Below are 22,080 nucleotides of genomic sequence, written 5' to 3' on the forward strand. Positions count from 1 at the left end.
CATCTAGATCTTTGACTAACACTAGTTATTATTTATTACAATGCAAAGCTATGCCCTAACAAACAAAAATCCCACATTCAAGCTCTAGAAAATAGCACGTGGTTATTAAATGAAAGGGGGAAATGAATATGCAAAGGCCCTAAATTAGCACCCAAATCTTTAGGTAAGTGCACTAAGATGGGGGACGAAAAGGGGGGGTCTTAAGATGCCATTTTTTTAAGAAATCAGCAAAGTCTAATCTTTGGTAATAAAATGAAGATTGTTACACTCAAAATTTGAAGATGCAACGAGAACAAGAGTTGTAGCGTTCTGAATCTACTTTCTAAACTATTATTTTGTTTGAATGTAGTATTCCAAATCTACTTTCTAAACTATTATTTTGTTTGAATGGTAGAAATTAAGGCTCTCAAGAAAGGGGAGCACACAAAGTGGTCCTAATTTTTATTTTTTTAAAATATAACACACCTTCGAGTGTGTTCCCTTTAAAATGTTAAGTTTTTTCAGAATTTAAAAATCACTTCAATGAGAAATTAGCTAACATCATGTAGTTTATGCAAAAAAATTGGCTAATTTTTTAATGAATATAAGATTTTCTAACTAATTTTTGAATTGGACACATCCTGAAAAATAGAAATTTGAGTGTGATCCCTCCTAATTTTTTAAAAATATAATAATAAATTCAATACATGTTGAATGGAGTCTAGTTTCCAAAAATATAATTTCTTGAAGATGCAATGAGAACAAGAGTTGTAGTGCTCCAAATCTACTTTCTAAAATATAATTTTTTTAAATGGTGGAAATTAAGGGTTTCAAAAAGGGGGAGCACACAAAGTGGTCCTATTTAAAAAAAATATATAACACAACTTCTGGTGTGCTCCTTGTAAAACGTTCTTTTTTTAGAATTTCAAAAATCACTTCAATGAGAAATTAGCTAACATCATGTAGTTTATGCCAATTTTTTGGCTAATTTTTTCATGAATATATGATTTTTTAACTAATTTTTGAAGTGGACACATTATGAAAAATAGATTTTTGAGTGTGCTCCCTCTTATTATTTTTTCAAAACAAATAAAAAATTCAATACATGTAGAATGGAGTCTAGTTTCTAAAAATGTAATTGATGGACATGAAAGGGGGACATGCAAAACAAAAGCTCAAAGGTAAACATGTTAGTCTCAACCAAAACCAAAATGAACTTTTAACCTCCAAATGCATATCAAAAGAGAATAAAAAGCATACAAATGGAAGCAAGACAAATGAAAAGAAGAGAGAAGAGACTCCCTAAGATGCTCCCATTGTGCTCTTGATGGCTCTCCCTTGTTCTTCTCCTCTCCAAGATCCAAAATGAAATGCTTGAGTGCAACTCTCAGTTTTAGCATGTAGCCTTGGATGTCAAATGAAGGATTAAATGGTTGAAAATTAACTTCTATTGCTATGTAAATGCACAAATAGAATTGTTATGAGAAAACTAAATATGAGTATCTATGCCAATATAGTAACAATGCTTAAAAATGCTTCTTCCTTTGCTTAAGGATGAGGGTTCCTTTTATAGAAAAAATGGGTAATTGAAGGGTCAAGATTGATTTGGCTTGGCAAGGGATAGGATTGCATGAGAGAGGCATGATGCTCAATCCATGTTTGCAACTTCCACCAGTGAAATGGTGATAAGTGACATCATGACAGGGCTTGAGAGGAGAGGGAAGAAGCATTAAATGCTTGAGAGAACATGACGGTAACCTCATATGCTTGACTTATTAGATAAATCTTATTATCCAATGGGTAAATTCTTGTGCAAGGTTTACCAATGGTTAGGCCTTGGTCAAAGGAACAAGACCCATGTGGGTTAGTGTGTTGAAGAAGGGAAGCAAATGGGTGAGATGATGGGTTGAGGGTTAATTTGGGTTTAAGATTGTGCAAATGATTAGAAGTGGTTTTAGGCTAAAATAGAAGGGTTTAGAAGAAAATTAGTGAACAAGTGGGCATTGTAGGAGAATGCAAGTGGGTGAGGATAAATAGGATTTTAATTAAAATAAAATTTATTAATTTCAATTAAATGTGCAACTTGTATTTGCAAGTGGATGAGTATTTTAAATAAATATTCATCTATTTAAATATGGATTTTGATTGGGTATTTTAAATAAATGTTTAATTTATTTAAATGAGAGGAAAGAGGGGGATTAAATAAATTTATCAATTTATTTAATTATTTGACAATAGTTAGTGATTTTAATTTAAATAAATTTATGAAACTTATTTAATTAAAATAGTAGAATGGGTTGAAATGAATTAATTAAATTTACTAATTAAATTTATGTAATAGAAGAACATTAGTGCATTAAACAAATATTAAACATTTATTTAATTTAGTGGACAAATTTATGTGTCTACATTTGCCCCTCTTTGAGACGGTGCAGTTTATCATGCCGTTTCAAAGAAAGACGGTAGGCATGAGAAAAATGCCCAGGGATGTTAGTTTAGTGGGTTGCATGACCCCTCAAGAGATGGGTTGAAAATTTCAAAAATTCTGGCGATCTCTCGAAAAAGAGAAAGAATTGGGGAAATAATAGAATGGAGGATTTGGGATTGAATGGTGGCGACTTGTAGAGAAGAAATGAATAGTTGGGCATGAACGGAGAGTAGAGAAAGGTAAGTCGGTAAGTACCCTTAGGTCATGCGGTAGAGACTGTGCAAATGCAATGTTTTGCGGTGCCTTTGGTTGATCCTATACAATTGATCAATATGGTCTTGGTGCAATTGTTTGGAGAGTCTAGTGCAATTGTGTGAATTGCCCTAGTGTTAGTCAAAGTGTAGCAATTGATATCAATTGTTTGCTTGGACAGGATAAAATCTGAGTAATTGAGTCAAAGTGACCTGTTGCGACTTAGACAATTGATGTAATTTCCCAATGAAGTTGTGGTATCTGAGTCAAATTTCCCGTTGAGACTTAGACAATTGATGTAAATATCCATTTAGATTGTGGTTGATAGGTTGACAAATTGACTGTTGGGCCTATAGGATGACCTAGATGACATAGGCTACGCAACACCTCCTATGAGAGATAGACTACAATGTGCTTGGCTTGATTAACTTGCAGAACACGATATAGGGTACGTGATATTGATGATCTAGATGAGGAGGGTAGGGGGTTTAGTTGTAGAGAGAATGTTTTGAGACCTAGTACCCAGTCCTTTAGCTTGAGGCTACCTTTGAAGAGGATCAAATAGACTATCGATTGACATGAATGGGGTCAATATCATTGTACTCAGTCATGATTTTAGGGATAGGCTTCTTATTAGCAATCTCATAGTCAATTTCATTCTTTGTGTATACATGCACACGTGATATTTACAATGTATGAATGATCATATATATGGGTGATATGCAACGAAATGTAATATATACAGTTGAGATGAAATGGGCGATCCATGGGATATTCATAATGCTTTTATTTCCTCATTGAGCATGGTAGTACTGATCTTGGTCAAGGTATTAGAAACCAAGGTTGAGTGCTCCACCTATAAACGAACGTCATGAATAAGGAAGGTTACCCTCCATTCTGGTTCATATACACATGGTCGAGGTATACACTGTAGTCAACAAGCCATAGTGATCCATGACTGCAAATTTTTGCATAGGATCTTGTAGCCTAGTGAACTTCCCACATAGATTCCATTAGTATTTGCCCCAGAACTTCATTGGAACAATTCGCAGACAAAAAACAAAGAAAAAGATATCATGAACCATCCTGGCCACTCTAATCACTCGTAGATATCCTGGAGTAGCATAGAAACCTGATATAAAAAGTAGTAATCTAGCCAAGTGCCTATTAGCCAAACAAAATCTTCTTGTCAAAGAGATATGTCACCATGTCTTGTTGTAAGGAAAGATGCATCCTTGTTAAGAGAGTCTCGCGTATGTTTTGCTCATATGTTTGATTGTTTGTTGATACGATAGCTGGCCATCTTTCAGGTAGCTCAAATGTTGTTTTGTGTCGGGCTCGATGTTTATGCACAAGGAACAATTTTATTGCAATGTTTTTGATTGATTTTGATGTTTTCTCATGTTCTTGTGTTTTTTGTTTTTGAATGTTTTTGCTTTTTCTTCGAGACATTTTTCGAATGTTTTTGGTCTTTTTGTGATTTTACGAAGTTTTTTTTATCTTTTTGAGGTTTTATGAACGTTTTTGGATTATTTCAAGATATTTTTCAAATGAGTAACTCAATGAATCACCAGTATTGAGAATTCACTCCCATCAGTAGGTTAAAAAAAAGTTGCCCCCAGTTAGGTGTCGGTGCGAAAGCATGATGCAAGACACATAAGGTAATTACCCTGATCGTAGATCAATAACAAGCCATGGTAGATATGGTGTATGAGCGGATGCATGGACATATGATCACAATAAGTCTAAAAGAAAATGGACTCATGACCTTTATGAATGGTGCCTGTTTGCTAGGTTTTCACCATCGTACTTATCCAAGGTGCCACCGAAGTGGTTTTCACCGTTTGGATGAATGATTTTTCTATACTATTTTCTTGCTTTTTTTAGAACCTTTTCTAAATGTTTTTAGTCTTTTTAAGATTTTTACGAGCTTGATGCTTTGTACAACTTATGTATGGAACCTTTTGAGATGCATGTTGTTTATTGGATCTTCCAGTGGTTCCCCTTCTGAAGTTGCTAATTGATATGCCCTAGGCCCGAAGACAGTAGTGATGACATATAGACCCAACCAATTAGATTCAAATTTGCCCCAGTGTTCTCTATTTGGTTGATTACGAGGATTCTCTCTAAGAACAAGATCTCCTACCTCAAATGTACGAGTTCTGACCCTATGATTATAGATTTTTCTCATGTGTTGTTGATATGCCTTAAGGTGATTGTAGGAAACTTGTCACTTCTCATCAAGCAGTTTGAAGTCCTAAAGACAGGAGACTTAGTTCTCTTCATCGTTAATTAGATTGTACAAGGAGACTTTTAGGGATGGCAATTCAACCTCAATAGGCAAGATAGCTTATGCTCCATAAACAAGTGACTATGGGGTTGCACCTGTAGGGGTTTGAATGCTAGTTCGATATGCCCATAGTGTGGGATTCAGACGAATGTGCCAATCATGACCGACATCATTGATTGTCTTCTTTAAAATCCTCAATATGTTCTTGTTTGAGGTTTCTGCTTGACCATTTCCTTGTGGATAATATGGGGTAGAGAAACAGTGTTGGATATGAAACTTCTCAAAGAGTTCCCGAATATTCTAATTTTTTAAGGGAAGCCCATTATCTGTGATGATAGACATGGGTATACCATACTGACAGATGATGTAATTTAGGATGAATGAGGTGATCTGCTTGTCGATGACTTGGGTGAGTGGAAGGGGTTCAATCCACTTTGTGAAGTACTCTGTGGCAGTAATGATGAATTTATGACCAGTGGATGAAGATGGATGGATTTTACCCATAAGGTCAAGTCCCCACTGATAAAAGGGCCATGGTGTTGTGATGGGTTGCAGTTCTTGCGTAGTTGCATGTATCAAGTCTTCATGTACTTGGCACTTCTTTCACTTTATGACAAAGTAATAGGAGTCTTTTTCCATGGAGGGCCAATAGTATCCTGTTCTCATGAGTCTCTTAGCCAATGAAGGGCCGCTTGAGTGGGCCCCACATATACCTTCATGTACTTCTTCTAAAGATGTGGTCACCTCACCTTTCTCTAATCATCAGAGGAGAGTACCATCAAGACCTCGTTGGTATAGGATTTCAACAATGATTATGTATCGGATGAATTGGCATATGAAGGTTTTTCATTGATTGTTCAATTGGTTCAGTGGGAGGATTTGATCATGTAGGTAAGTGTAAAACTCACCATATCATGGGGAATTAGGACCGAAGAGTTGAAATACCATCTCAAATTCTGGGATATCATAAGCGAGGATCCAAAGCAATTCAACCAAGAACTCGTAGCATGTTGAGTTTTATGGAAGATCGAGAAGAGAGGCTATTGTAGCCATTGCATCTGTAGCTCTGTTATGCTCTGAAGCAATTTAATTGAAGGTGATAGTTGTGAATAATTCCTTAAAACTATCAAACATTTTCTTGTAAGGCATGAACTTATCGTCCTTAGTTTGGTAATCACCTGTCAAATGACCAACTGTGAATTGCCATATACTTGTAGCTCTTTCAAGTTCCATTGTACGACCATTCTTAGTCCTGTGATCAAGGCCTCATATTTTTATATGTTGTTTGTGCATGGAAATGTGAGCCTGTATGATTTTGGAATGCTATCACCTTGAAGTGTGATAAAAATAATACCAGCTCTTGAACCATGTCTAGTGTATGATCCATCAAAATATAGCTTCCATTGTTGTGCTGGCATGATTGTGAAGATCTCCTCATCTGGAAAATTTGAGATGAGAGGATGATGTCCTATGAGTGATTCTTTGGACAACTAATATGTAATGATTTGTCCTTTGATTGCTTTAGGGTCCACATACTCTATGTCGAATTCATTGAGGATCATAACCCACTTCGCCAAGCGGCATGTTAGTGTTCCTTTATTGAGTAAATACTTGAGTGGGTCTATCTTGGCGATGAGTTGTATCTTATGCGTTAGCATGTAGTTCCTTAGTTTGGTTGCTGCCAAAATTACTGCAAGACACCCTCGTTCAATAGGCGTATAATTGAGTTCATACCCTACTAGTGTCCTAGAGATGTAGTATATTGCACATTATTTTCCTTCTACATTATGTTGTGCTAGTAATACCCCTAAGGCCGTAGCCATAGTTGATATGTATAATAACAAGGGCCTGTCTGGAGTTGGTGGTATTAACAGAGGTGGTTTCATCAAGTAGTCCTTAAGTTGCTAGAATGCTTGTTGGCATTTCTCATCCCATTTGAAGTGGACTTTCTTATGTAGTAGATGTGTGAATGGATGACATTTATCAGCCAATTGTGCAATAAACTGATAGATTAACTGTAGCCTCCCTTGTAATATTCTTAATTGGCTGATGTTCTTAGGAAGTGGCATCTCCATTATTGCCTTTACTTTTGCAGGATCAACCTCAATACCCTTATTTGAGACATTGTATCATAGGACATTTCCGGAGGTCACTCCAAAGACACACTTCTTTAGATTGAGGTAGACATTATAGTGTTCTAGTTGGGTGAAAATTGTCCAGCACTGCAAGGTGATCCTCTCTTGTTAATTATTTAGCTAGTAAGTCATCCACATAGTCTTCCATTAGTGTATGCATCATGTCATGGGAGATGGTATTCATTGCTCTTTGATATGTGGCTCCTGTATTTTTGAGACCGAATGACATCACATTCCAACAATATGTTCCCCATGGGCATGTGAAAGTGGTTTTGTGTTGATCTTCTGGGGTGATCGTAATCTGGTTGTATCCTGAGAACCCATCCATGAGAGATAACATTGCATGTTCTATTGTTAGGTACAAGATCATATCAATGTTGGGTAGAGAGAAGTCATCCTTAGGACATGATTTGTTTAGATCTTTGAAATCTGTACATATATGAATGTCCCCAGTCAGTTTTGCTACGAGTACGATGTTGGATATCCATTCTACATAGTCAATTGGTCTTATGAAACCAACGTCTAACAACTTTTTGAGTTCCCCTTTCACTAAGAGTGTGATTTGAGAATGTATTTTCCTGAGCTTTTGTTTCATCGGTTTTGCTCCTTATGCTACTGTCAAGTGATGCATTACTAGATTTGGATCTAGTCCAGGCATGTCTAAATATGACCAAGCAAAGTTTATTTGTCACTTCTTGAAGAATTCCACAAAGCTAGGATCCCCTATGTGAGTTAAGGATGCTGCTAAATGGATTTTATGAGGATTCTCCTCTGATCCCAGATTGATTTTCTTAGTCTCCTCTATGAGAATGAATGATCTCTCTTGATTTATGCTGAAGGGAAGAATGTCAAACCTTTCATCCTCGAGCACCTTAGAGAAGTTTTTACCTTTGTATGCGTCCTTTGTTTTACTTTTTTGGGATCTAGAAGTGTTGTAGTGCGGTTTTCACTAGAAGATCCATTTTTTATTGTTATATTTTTGTGACTGAAAGGTTTGGCATTCTCTCCAAAATAGGCCATGCTATTGAGTTCAATAGAAAACCTAGCCTTGTGATCCCCACTTGGTATGTTATCCCATAATTCGAGAAAGTCTATTATTACCTCATCGTTTTGGAAGTTGTCAAGGCCTGAGAGATCTTGTTGGTCCCAAACAATGAGTTCAAGGTGGATGATTGGAATTGCTTCATCAATTAGGTTGAGTTTATAGGATGTGCTAGTTCTAGTTAGGATGGAGGTATTGAGGTCATCATCAGTACTCTCCTCGTTGTAATCAGGCTTTGGAGGTGACATATCTCTCCTAGAAATATCCTCAGTATACGGATTCCAAAAGGTTTTGATCCATGCATCTTCGTCAACTCTTTTATCTTCAAAAGTATCAAAAGAATTCTCTTCAGATTCATGTGAAGCTAAAGAACCCCATTCGTATTCATGTGAATATGTCACATAATCACTTTGTAGAATTTTGTCACTGTATATTATAGGGATGTCTTAGGGTGGGAAAGGTTTGTCGATAGCTGGTACAGGTGTTTGTTGATGCTACTTGGGTGTCTAAAACAAACAAGAGCTTTAACCATGGAGTGATGGGATTATAAGTTGGCTTCTTTTGTTTGCTTGTAAGGTTGAGATTAGAAGAGCCCCCTGGACTAGGATTAAATCCAAGTTTTGTTTTATCTCTTGGTTTTAACAAGGGTTGTAATGGCTTGTGCAGTCCCTATTTGTAGAATCCCAAAGCACTATAGCCATCATAGCCCATATTTTGTATTATGGCGAAGCCTTTTCCATACTTATCAGTGGGAATCTTCATCTTGTGTTTACCTTTTCCTATATGGTCCTTGTAGATCCATTTGGTCAAATCCTCTTCCACATTCTCCTCCTCTTGGGTCCTTCTGAGGGTGAACTAAGTCACTGTACAGGTATTTGTTGCAACAGGTGGCTGGAGTGAAATTTGTAATTTGCCATGAGTCCTAAGTGAGAGAGGTAGTTGGCCAATACATAAAAGTTGGCTAATGTTATATTCTATTGGGCCTTCATCTTTTACTTTCATCTTTAGGTTGTCATGTTTGGGTGTAGGGATCGGTGTATTGGTGAGAGAAGTTGGGTGGACGTATGATGATGAGGTGGTGGCTTCTTTGTTGCTAGGCACTGTGATATCCAGATGGTGACTAATGTTATTACATAAGGCAAATGGATTGGCATCACTAAGGATAGTAATCTCCACTCTGTTATGTGGAAATTTGATGCACTAATGGTAGGTGGATGGTATTGCTTCCATGGCATGAATACATGGTTTGCCTAGTAGGAAATTGTATGGAAGAGGGAGATCTAGGACTTGACAAACCACATCCTGCACAATAGGTCCTACCCTTATAGGTAGAGTAACGCACCCTTTAGAGGAACATTCAACATCATCATAGGCCTTGATAGTGATCTTCTTTCTGGCATCAATTGCTCCTCCTGCGTATCCCAATTATGTTATTAATTATAAGGTGCAAATGTAAGGCCAACTCCATTGTCAATCAAGACTCACTTGATTCTATGTTTATGTATGGATCCCTCAACGTGGAGAGGGGCATTATGCGGTTGTTGAATGGATGCATTGTCACTCTTAGCAAAAGCGAGATATGGTGATGATTTGAGAATTCCAACCATGGCTTGAAATTGATTTGTGTTTAGGTTGGATGGAACTAATGCTTCTTGGAGATCTTGGTCTAAGATAGTTTTGTGTGAGGGTGATAGGCACAAAAGATCTAGTATGGAAATGAGTGCTGGTGTCTTATCCAATTGGTCCACAAGGTTATATTGTTTGGGCACGTATGTCGCTCTTGATGGTACTCCTTGTGAGATAATCTTGCTATGGCAGGTAACAACGTTGCATTTGGGATCTTTGCCTTTGATTGTAATGGTTTCCACTTTTTCATTAGCATCATAAAGGTTATTGACAACATAGTCATACGATGCACATGTATAGTTTGTTGTGTTATCTTGGTTCTTACCTTGATGGGAGGGACCCCCTTTCTCATATGATGGGAGTATATCCTTGAACATGGTGTGATCCGTATTGGAAGTTTTTGCAGTGTGGCCATCCACTTCTATCTCACCCTGATCAACGAGGTCTTGAATGATGTCCTTCAATCGATATCAATTGTTCATTTCGTGTCCTCTTTCCTTGTGGAATTCACAATATTCGTTATCTCTCCACCATGGAGGTTTAACTAGTGGTTCGTAGTTTGATGTTTTAGGCAACGTGATAAGATTGGAAAATATGAGTTGTGGTAATACCATTTCAAAAGATTGTCCCAAGGGTGTATATGTTCAATTTAGTTTGTAGGTAGAGTACCTGCTCTTAGGTGCCTCTTGTTGTGCATTGGGAGCTTGATTTCCCTGATTGTTTAGGGGATTACCTTGGTTGATATTGTTGTTGGGATTGTTGTTGTTGGGGTTGAAGTCATTGTTGTTATGATTATCAGCTTGCCCAACTATTTTGACCATAGGTTGGGCAATCTTGATAATCCTTGCATCTATAATACCATTATTAACGATGTTTTTGTTCTTGGACCAAAACTTGGGTTTGTCATTATTGTAGGCTGGTCAAGGACTATCCTTGATTTCCTTCTAGATTTTGACAAGTCCCTTCTTGATAAGGGCTTTCTCAATTTTGATTCCTTGGGCTATCACCTCTGCAAAAGAGTCTTAACATTTGACTTCCAAGTAGAATTTCATCTCTTAATTTAACTTTGAAATGAAGATTTCAACTAATTGTTCCCCGGGAATGTGGAAGGAACATTTGCTAGAAAGGTGTCTCCATCTTTGTAAGAATGTTGAGAATAACTCTCCATTCTTTTGTTTAGTGTTGCATAAATCTGCCATAGAGACATCATGTTCTATGTTGTGTGCATGATGAGTAACAAATTTTTGTACTAAGTCCTCAAATGTTTGGATTCCGCCTGGCAATAGTGAAAACCATTGCATAGCTGAGCCTCCCAAAATTTGAGGAAAGAGGTGCATCAAGTAGGTCTCATTATACGTAACCTCTAAGCATGCAAAGTATAATTCTCTCATGTGGTCTCTTGGATCTCCCTTTCCTTTGTATTTGTCAAATTTTGGAGTTTTGAAATTGCATGGGAAAGGAGGCAATGCAATACTCCTATCAAATGGATATGGACAGATATCCTCGAGATCATATATATTTTGTGGCCTCTATGAGTTTAATTGTTGGGCAAGCTCTTTTACTCATTGTCTCAAAATATTCATTTATGTGGGAGGAATTGGGACATTCCCTTGTTGATACCGGTTGTCGTCGTAATTGTGGATATTCCTCGACCTTCTCTTGTTTTGATTTCTCTCTTGTTGATGATTGTGTTGGGCTTGTTCTGGAGTTTCCTTAAGTTGTGATACATCAAAGTCTACATGGAGTTTTGTACCCTCTTGAGCAAGTCTTAGGAAATGGGCATCAGCATTCCCCTTGAGAATCTCATCAAAGAGTTTGTTAAATCTGGAGTCATGTGTTGCTCGTTCAATTTGGGTCTTCTCGCCCTACAAATTCTCTATGAGTAAAGGGGTTGAGTTCTTCTTCCTCTTTCGATTCTTGATTTATTTCAGTTTGCTTGTGTCTCTGACTCCGAGACCTAGTCTCAACCATGTTTGAATCTGGTGTTTGTGAAAATGAGATGAATAAAAAGTGGGTTGTTTATCCCCTCTTATAGTTCCAAGATTTGACAATGGTGATGATGAATTGAAATGTTTTTGGATGAGTAATCTCTTACACTAAAGGTTGGATGTTAACAGAGTCCTTTTTGGGATTGCTTGCTTGGTGTTCCACAATTGTGAGATGAGGTGTAGCAAGGTTTTTTTTGTTATAATCACAAGCTACCTAGCTATGAGAGGATGCACTCAAAAACTAGTTTTAACCTATCTATGATGCTTAGTCATGTCTCTTAGGATGATTTCTATTGGTGTGAGAGCAATATCCAAAAGAACTAATGACAAGACATTTTTGTGTTTGAGAGTTTAATGGTATTTTGATGTTTCAATTGTGAACTTTGAAATGAGTCTAAAGCTTGGAATTTATAATAGGTGATTGTGAGTTTGATGACTGATTTTGAATTATTTGAGCGGAAAATGTGGAACATGTGTGTTTAGAATGACTTAATAAAATGAAGAAGAGGAAATGCGGTAACCTTGGAATCTCTAATAGGTGATTGTGGGTTGTGTAATGTGTGATGTAGGAATGCGTTGACCTTAATTGTGATGATATGATAATGCCCTCCTTTGAAAGAAAGATTGTGATGTGAGGGGTTCTAGTTCAAAATCGTAGGTGAAACTGTGATCAAATTTGTGATAGCGATGAAGGTGTGATGTTTCAACAAAAGCCTATGGTTCTTGTACAAGAAGCTTCTTCTCTTTTGGGTCTTATTTTCACTTGGCTTCTTCTTCTCAAGACAACGATAGATGGATTTCTTGATGCACTTGAGAGATTTCCAAACTGTAAGCATTTGATGTTTGAGCCAAATAGTTGTTATTTGACTTTTTGTTTTGCTTAGTTGATGGAATATACTTATTTTGAATGTTAACCTACAAAAAGACACATCGAGCACATAAACACTTCTTTACTTGGTAGGGTAACTTTGAAATGAAATTGATGAAATGTGTATGTTCTAGGATCTTTTCAGACCCCAACGATTTTCATAGGTTTTGAGCAATTGAATACAAATCATTCAGACTCTTCTAAAAAAGGTCATTAATAATATCATAGCCTACATCTCGATACTTTGTTAGCTCAAATAGCCTTGTCACACTTGAGGGTGTGCCCGTTTTTTTGGCTTTTGCGAGAAGTTGAACCAAAGAGAATTGTTTCTCAATTGGATCATTTTCTTGGGAGATATGTGGTGAGTGTCTTGGGGGCATATTCTTTCCCACCCTTGCATTATGATATTACAATATTTGGTTACTGGCTCGATTGGTTTCTACACTTAAGGTTTGTAATAAGGTCTTTGTTCGGTGCGTCAATGATAAAACCCCTCAAGAGGCTTCCCAACCTTTAGAACAAAGGCTTTATGTGTCTCAAGGATACTAGGGAAAGGTTATCAATGAACACTATCATTGGATGTAATTTTCATTACAATCCACATTTGATTAAAGTGGGTTGGAATACTTGGCGTTAGCCATTCCCCACTTAGGTTGTTCCCCTATCATCGGCCTTATGGGCTTCTCGAGGGGGTAGGCCTGTTAATGGATTTAGCCTAATTGCAATAAATGAAAGTGAGTCTGGCATTTTGGTCACCAAATTAAGGGGAGAGCATAGGCCTATCACAAGACAAAGAAGATATGTTTGTTATTTTTATCCCATCATTGCAATATGATCTAATTGCTATTTGAAGATGTTGCTCCAACAATCATGATGTTCTTTTTAACCAAGATAGCAATAATGAGCATTCTTTTTATCCAATAATTGCAATAGTTGAACCTTAAAAACTTTGGAAAACCTTGCAAGAAAAACAAGAACTTGAAATTTGAAAAAAAAGTTGCTAGTTCTTTTTACCTTGCAAAATGAAGTGTTTTGTCCTTTTTACCCTTTGTAACAAGAAAATGAAATTTACTTATTCTTTTTAGTTTGCACCAAATGAAGTATGAGATACTTGCAAAAAGAAAGGTTCTTTTTGTTGTTCTTTTTATCCTTTGCAAGAAAGAAAAAGTGAAGTTCTTTTTATAGCACCAAAGAAGAAAAGTGAAGTTCTTTTTATAGCACCAAAGAAAAAAAATGAAGTTCTTTTTATCTAGCACCAAAAAGAAGTGTGAAATTCTTTTTAAACCTTGCATGAAATGAAGTGTGAGTTATTTTTAAGCCTTTATAACAAGAAATGAAAACTTGAAACAAAAGTAAAATAAAAACTAATCTAACTCCTCGGAAATCTGCAAAAAAAAATTAGAACCTGCAAAACCCTCAAAATGTTAGTCCAATATTGTGGGCTCACAAACCTAAAATATTTCTTTGTGTTACCAAATTTAGCTCTCTACCTATGACAAATGTGCTACTTTAGTGAAACAAAATGCGCTACTCTCATGGAACAAATGCTCTAAAACAGAGCAAAAGCACTTAAAACACCACAATTACGGCAAAAGAACTGACATAAGCGCTAAAACACAACAATTGCGCTAAAAGAAGTGACAAAAGTGCTAAAACCAACAGATGCACCAAAATATAAATTCCCAGAGGCACCAAAACTCTAAAAAAAAGCACTAAACTACATGATGATGAATGCACTAAAACGAGACCTGTGCGTGCAAAATCTGCAAGTTTCAAAAAATTTAGTCAAAATTTTAACTTGTTAGTGTTGAATATGGGACATCAGCCCCACGGTGTGTGCCAAAATAATGCACATGAAAAGGGGACATACAAAACAAAAGCGCAAAGGTCAATATGTTAGTCTCAACCAAAACCCAAATGAACTTTTAACCTTCAAATGCATATCAAAAGAGAATAAAAATCATACAAATGGAAGCAAAACAAATGAAAAGAAGAGAGAATAGAATCCCTAAGATTCTCCCATTGTGATCTTTGATGTCTCTCTCCCTTGTTCTTCTCCTCTCCAAGATCCAAAATGAAATGCTTGAGTGTAGCCCTTAGTATTAACATGTAGCCATGGATGCCAAATGAAGGATTGAATGGTTGAAAATGAATTTTTATTGCTATCCAAATGCACAAATAGAATTGCTATGAGAAAGCCAAATATGACTATCTATGCCAATATAGTAACAATGCTTAAAGATGCTTCCTCTTTTGCTCGAGGATGAGAGTTCCTTTTATAGGAAAAATGGGTAATTGAAGGGTCAAGATTGATTTGGCTTAGTAAGGGCTAGGATTGCATGAGAGAGACATGATCCTCAATCCAGGTTTGCAACTTCCACCAATGCAATGGTGACAAGTGGCATCATGAGAGGTCTTTAAAGGAGAGGGAAGAAGCAATAAATGCTTGAGAGGACATGAGGATAACCTCATGTGTTTGAGTTATTGGATAAAGCTTATTATTTGATGGGTAAATTCTTATGCAAGGTTTACCCATGGTTAGGCTTTGGTCAAAGGAACAAGACCCATGTGTGTTGAAGAAGGGAAGCATTTATGGGTGAGATGATGGGTTGAGGGTTAATATGGGTTCAGGATTGTGCAAATGATTAGAAGTGGGTTTAGGCTAAAATAGAAGGGTTTAGAATAAAATGAATGAGCAAGTGGGCATTGTAGGAAAATGCAAGTGGGTGAGGATAAATAGGATTTTAATTAAAATAAAATTTATTTATTTCGATTAAATGTGCAACTTGTATTTGCGAGTGGATGAGTATTTTAAATAAATATTTATTTATTTAAATAGGGGTTTTGATTGGGTATTTTAAATAAATGTTTAATTTATTTAAATGAGAGGAGAGGGGGGGATTAAATAAATTTATCAATTTATTTAATAATTCGATAATAGTTAGTGATTTTAATTTAAATAAATTTATGAAACTTATTTAATTAAAATAGTAGAATGGGTTGAAATGAATTAATCAAATGAAAATTTAATTAATATAAGAACATTAGTGCATTAAACAAATATTAAATATATATTTAATTTAGTGGACAAATTTATGTGTCTACAATAATTTCTTTCAAAATTTGATGAACGAGTAAAAAACTATACCTAAAGTACCACATGGTGGTTTTTGACAAAAAAACAAACACACTAACAAATAAATTAAAGTTGAAAACCTTAACATAATCAAAACGTGAAAAAATATATGGTTAGATATATAAGAGAGAGCTAATATCATTGTGGTGTTTATTTATTTGCATAAAACACGTGCAAACATGATGGAAAGAACAACAAAAAATGTGTGAAATTTTTTACCTTTAAAAAAAAACACATATTTGTAATGAAAAGGTTGTTCAACCATTTGGGTTAGATGCCAAGGCAAATCCAACCCAAAGAGTTAGAATTTACCAATGCAGAAAATTTGGCTAGCGTCAAATGAAAATGTATTTTTAGAATGTGTAAAGGGAAAAATTAGAATTTCCGCCATAGTATGTAGTAAAACTGCTATTTTTTTTCTTAGGGACCTTTATATTCAAAACAAGGGTTGAATCCAATAGATCTAGTCACAAACCAACAAGGATAAGAACTGAAAAATATCAATTGGATTCAAGGTGTGGATTTGTTTAGTCTCTTTTGTATGTTCAATTGCTGAAATTAGGGTAAAATGCTGGAAATGAGAATGAAAACACAAAAACAATGAGCTATAGTCGTTGGATTTTGCAATGGAATTTCCTTGTTCAACAAAGCATCCATGAGACAAAAAATAAAGGATTTTTTGAAATAAAATCACAATAATTTCATCAAATTATTCATATGCCAATGAATAAACAAGAAATTTCCAAGAAGGAATCACTAATCTTTATTGAATACTGAAAAAAGTCCACTGCTACAATGTTTTAATTTGAAATAAATGAGATACAATTCTTCTACCATGTATATGTAGAGAAGAAAAAGAACTAAGTTAGAAAAAATAAGGAATGAATGACTTATAGAGAAGAAGTCCTAAAAGAATTAAAGAAGAACTACTACTATCATTGTGAACTCAGCTTCAACTAGAAGTCTTCCTTCTTGGTTCTATCTCCCTCTTGCATGAAATCTCTTCTTTGGTCGAATTTGAGGTAATCCTAAAGAAAAGAGGTCAAAACTACTCCTTACTGTAGTTGGACTGCTGAAAACTCACTCCCAAGTGATGTAGAACTCATGCGAGGTTCTTATCTGGCCTTTAACTGCCCTAAACTCCCTCAAGCCTCCTTACTTTCAGGCTTTAACTTTGTGAACTCGAAGGTCCACCTCTCTCATCCATGATTAATGACTCAGTTGACTAATTGAAGGGTTGATTGATAACTCTAAAGAAAACAGGCTCAAATTTAGCTCATATCATGCAAAGAAAAGGTTCATAACTTTGTCAAATTGATACTTAAGGCTCCAAACCTGAGGTTTATTGGTGCATACATCCAATAGGCCTCTAATATCATCTTTAGGCTTCCCTAAAAAGCTTAGAATCTTGTTAGCAGCAATCAAGAGGGAAGACTGAGAGGGGGGTGAATCAGTCTTCACCGAATCTCATATCAAATCGAACTACCAAATAATAAACTAATAAACCACAACAATAACAGATAAGCAAATTAACAACACAACATACAACACCAAGATTTTGACGTAGAAAATCCAATTAAGGGAAAAACCACAGTGGGAACCTACCAACAATAAGATGATACTCTGTAGTAGTATGTGAAAATATTACAATGGGGAATGCACGTGCATTCAGGCACACTGCCTAGAGCTCGCTACTCAAAAGATATATGCCCAGAAGGCTACAACCCTCAAGGAAGTTTCATTGACTTCACAGTAGGAACATGACCAAACCAAAGCTCATAAGGAGTCTTACTGGTATCACCTTTGATATGAATTCTATTGAATGTATAGACTGCAGTGCTAATAGCTTCTCTCCAGTAGAGCTTTAGAACATTTCCTTCAATCAACATGGTTCTTGCAACATCTAAAATGGTACGGTTCTTCCTTTCAACAATCCCATTCTTCTGTGGGTCCTAGGAGCAGATAGACGTCTTCTGATTCCATGCATCTCACAGAAAAAATTGAACTCACTGGAACAAAAAATTGTCCACCTCTAACAGATCTCAGACACTTCAACTTCAATCCGGACTCAGTTTCAAATTTAGCTTTGAATATATTGAATTTCTCAAATGCTTCTGATTTTTCCTTCAAAAAGACAACTCGCATCATTTTGGAATAATCATCAATTAGTAACATAAAGTATCTATCACCCTGCACACTTCTAACATTTGTAGGTCCACACAAGTCAGTATGCACAAGATCTAACAATCCATATGATGTGTACTGTTTACTCTTGAAATAAATCCTTGTTTGCTTACCCAACTGACATTCCTCACATACCGGATTAACAGGTTTAACAATCTTAGGAAAATCCCTAATAGCTTGAGTAGAACTGATCTTGATCAATGAATCAAAGTTTATATGACACAACCAACTCGGATCAATCCTAGCAATCAAACAACTTTTCTCACTAGCATTTAAATAAAAAATGTTACCTTTAGTCTTAGTTCCAGATGCAATCTCTATACCGGATGCATTCAAGATCTTGCATTTACCATCTTTGAATTGTAGATCATGACCCTTATCAACCATTTGTCCAACACTCAAAAGATTATACTTCAAACCTTCAACATACAAGACACGTGTTATTCTTACCATCAAAAGAAATAGAGCCTCTCCCATGGATTACACAGGATTTGTCATCTCCAAATCTAACTATTCCACCATCATACCTTTCCATGCTTACAAATTTACTTTTGTCACCGGTCATGTGGTGTGAACAACCGATGTCAATCACCCATTCACCTTTTTTTTCTACCTTTGCAGCCAAAGCTTTCTCCTCAATAGAGAAGCTAGTGGAATCAATAGGCACAAGACTATCTTCTTTAATGACAATAAACACAACTTCATCTCCTTCTGATTCTTCATCTGTAACACCTTCATCTGCAACATAATAACAATTCTTTTGGTTCCTAAACTTCCGATTAGACTTATAAGGCTTATCATACTTCTCATGCTTCTCATATCTATTATTTCTATCAAACTTATCATGTCTGTCATACTTAGCCATTCTCTTCGCACATCTAGAAGAAAAATGTCCTATCTTATTACAAGAAAAATATTTTAAGGGAAACTTGCCATCATACTTACCGACAACTTTAAGCAATCTCTAAGCAATCAATACTTCAAACTCATCAAGCTCTCTTTCTTTCTCTATTATCTCTCTCCTTTCTCTTTCATATCTGGATATCCTACACTCATCAGGATCATATTTCTGCTTACTGAACATTGATGTTGATGCTTTGAATGCTATCTCAGACTTTCCATGTGATTCACCAAATTCGCTCAGCTCAAATGCAACAAGTTTTCCAACTAACACATCTCTTCTCATAGTGGTTACACTCTAGATCTCATCAATAGCGGAAACCTTATGTTTATAAGCAGGAGGCAAAGATCGTAGCACCTTAGCAACAATCTCATCTTCCTCAATCTTTTCACTGGCAGATTTGATACCAAGGACAAGTTCATTCACCTTATATGTATGAGTGTAAGATCTCATTATCTCCTATCTTCAATGTCTAATATTTTCCTTTCAAATTCTGCAACTTAGCAACTTTCACTTGATTATCACCTTCATACGGATCTCAAGCTTGACCCAGATCTCATATTGTGGTCTGAAGTTCCATAACATTTGTCATTTTAGAATCAGTCAGGGCACTAAGTAATGCTTCCTTCACTCTAATGTTATATTCAACTTCCTTAACTTCATCAGGAGTGGATGGTCCATTATGAGGAATAACATAGGCATTCTTATTAATCTTCCAATAATCTTCTCCAAGACATTTCAAATGCACCTCCATCTATTTCTTCCACACAGTGTTGTTGTAGAACACAAGATATCACTGAGTGGGGGGGCGGGGTGAATCAGTGATTATAAACTATTTCAAACAATGTATGCAACTGGTGGGATAATGAAAGCACTAACAAGCAACCAACACACAAGAGCACATCACATAACACTAGATATATGAGGAAAACCCAATGTGGGAAAAACCTCGGTGATAAATGTTGCTGGAAATCTGCTGCTCCAATCCAGCCTCACAATGAAATAACAGTTTTACAATGTTTAGGGCACCAACCCAAGGAGAACCAACCCCTAGCAATTTATGGGCACCTACCCAAAGGAGAACCAACCCCTAATCTATTATGAGCACCAACTCAAGGAGAACCAACCCTTGCACTGAGCACCCACTAAGTGAAATACAATGAGATATAAATCAATACAATGATAAACACTTGTTACAAATGAGTTTTGTAACCCCTGCAAACAATTCTCTTTGTCGGTTAACTTCTTTATGTCATGTTGCTTCTTCTCTACCGTTCCTCTGTTCTTGTTACCTGAATCCTCTACAACTCAATTTCTTCCTTGCCGGATCTTCTTAGAAAATCACTCTGCTTTCCTTCACCTTTTGTTGTTATCTTACCGGTTTAAACAATGTCAGTTTAACAAACTGTTATACTCTATAACAGTTTATTGATTACCTTAAGCCTTGTCGATTAAACCTTCCTTACCGGTTCTTCAACTAACAATTAGTCACTTTGATATTTTTCTAACACACTCAGACTGATCAACTCTTGCCTCGTAGAGATTCACTTTATCATAAATCTCTCATCCATCATCTCCTATCAACCTACTTAAGTTTTTTATCTACATATTTATATACATGATTTCCCGCCAAAGTAAAATTCAAACTTTAGGCGCTTAGGGTTTTCTTCACTGACCTTGATCCGTATCAAATCGGATCTCATATTTTTGAATCGACAACCTGTAACAATTCAACAAAAAGCCTTTGTCCTCTTTTTATTCTTCCTATAAGCATTTACTATATTTAGCAAACTGGAATCTGTTCATCAGTCTTGATTTTGTTGATCACAATAAATGATCTGACTGTTTCTTTCTCCACATCAACAAGACGATCAAATATATTGCTTCAATCATAATGTCAAAGAATAAAATCTCTGCTCTTCAATCTGATTTGAGCCACAATCCTCTATAACTGATCCGTGTTTTTCACAGTCGACATTTAATACCAACGTAGTCAGCAACTACCTCGTCGATGCACCATTCACCTACCATTGCATGTTCACTACTTGGAGTCCACGTGACATCTCTGTCAGCATCGATATCACTTGATTGTGTCGGTTCAAAATCAGTCACCAACCAAACATGCTACCAGTATACACTAATCGATTAACCTTCATATCATGCACTTCTCTATTCTATCGGTTAGAACATGTTATCTCGGACCTTGTTAGAACATGCTATCTCAGACCGCACTTACCAGGTTTGCTTGCTTACCGGTTGACATCCCATATTGGTTGACATCAACATGCCAACAATCTCCAATGTCGGTAATGACATCTTGCATATTTGTTGACATACTTACCGAGTGACATCAATGAAAATACAATGCCAACAATCTCCCCCTTTGGCATTGATTTCAACACCCATATTATCGAGTTAACCTCCACAACTAGGACTCACAATATGCACTATCTCCAACTGCATTTTTAACCTCCACAACCCGAACTCACAATATGCACTATCTCCAACTGTATTTTTTCTCTCCCTTTGACAACAATGACAAAGGGATTAGACACCAATCACTGGTAGGCCAAACCACTCTACCATGCCTCTCGACATGCCAATTGCGACTTTTGTAGATAGACAAATTGAATAGACAACTATAAAACTCACAAACGAGGATTGATGATCAAGTTCCCCCTTGTGAAGATACTTTCCCGATCAAGACGATGGAAACTTTGGTAGATAAAAAAATTGAATAGACAACTTCCCAAAGCTTCAAACTAGTTGGTGCTGTCATGCAGACATTTGATCTCCTCCTCTGTCCAGCATATGGTCCAAGAGTCAAAAAATGTATGGCTATGAACTCCCCCTGAACCACAAATCTCCATACACATTTAAGTGCATAAAGCTGGTGAGAAAACTCCTAACTCGTGTCTTAGATATTCAAATGTGTTTACCGGTAGAGGTTTTGTGAAGATATCAACAACTTGTTCACTTGTAGGAACATATTCTACATTCACTTCTTTCTCTACAACCTTCTCTCTAAAAGTGGTGTTTGATGGTAATGTGCTTTGTCCTTGAGTGCATAACCAGATTCTTTGAAATGTTGATTGCACTTGAGTTATCACATCAGATTGAAATAGGGTCAGATATTTCTATCTGAATGTCCTTGAGAGTCTGCTTCATCCATAACACTTGAGAACAACATGTAGCAATAGCAATATATTTTGCCTCAGCAGTAGATAAGGAGACTGAATCTTGCTTCTTGA

This window comes from Cryptomeria japonica, chromosome 3 (assembly GCF_030272615.1).
Source record: "Cryptomeria japonica chromosome 3, Sugi_1.0, whole genome shotgun sequence".
Classification (NCBI taxonomy): Eukaryota; Viridiplantae; Streptophyta; class Pinopsida; order Cupressales; family Cupressaceae; genus Cryptomeria; species Cryptomeria japonica.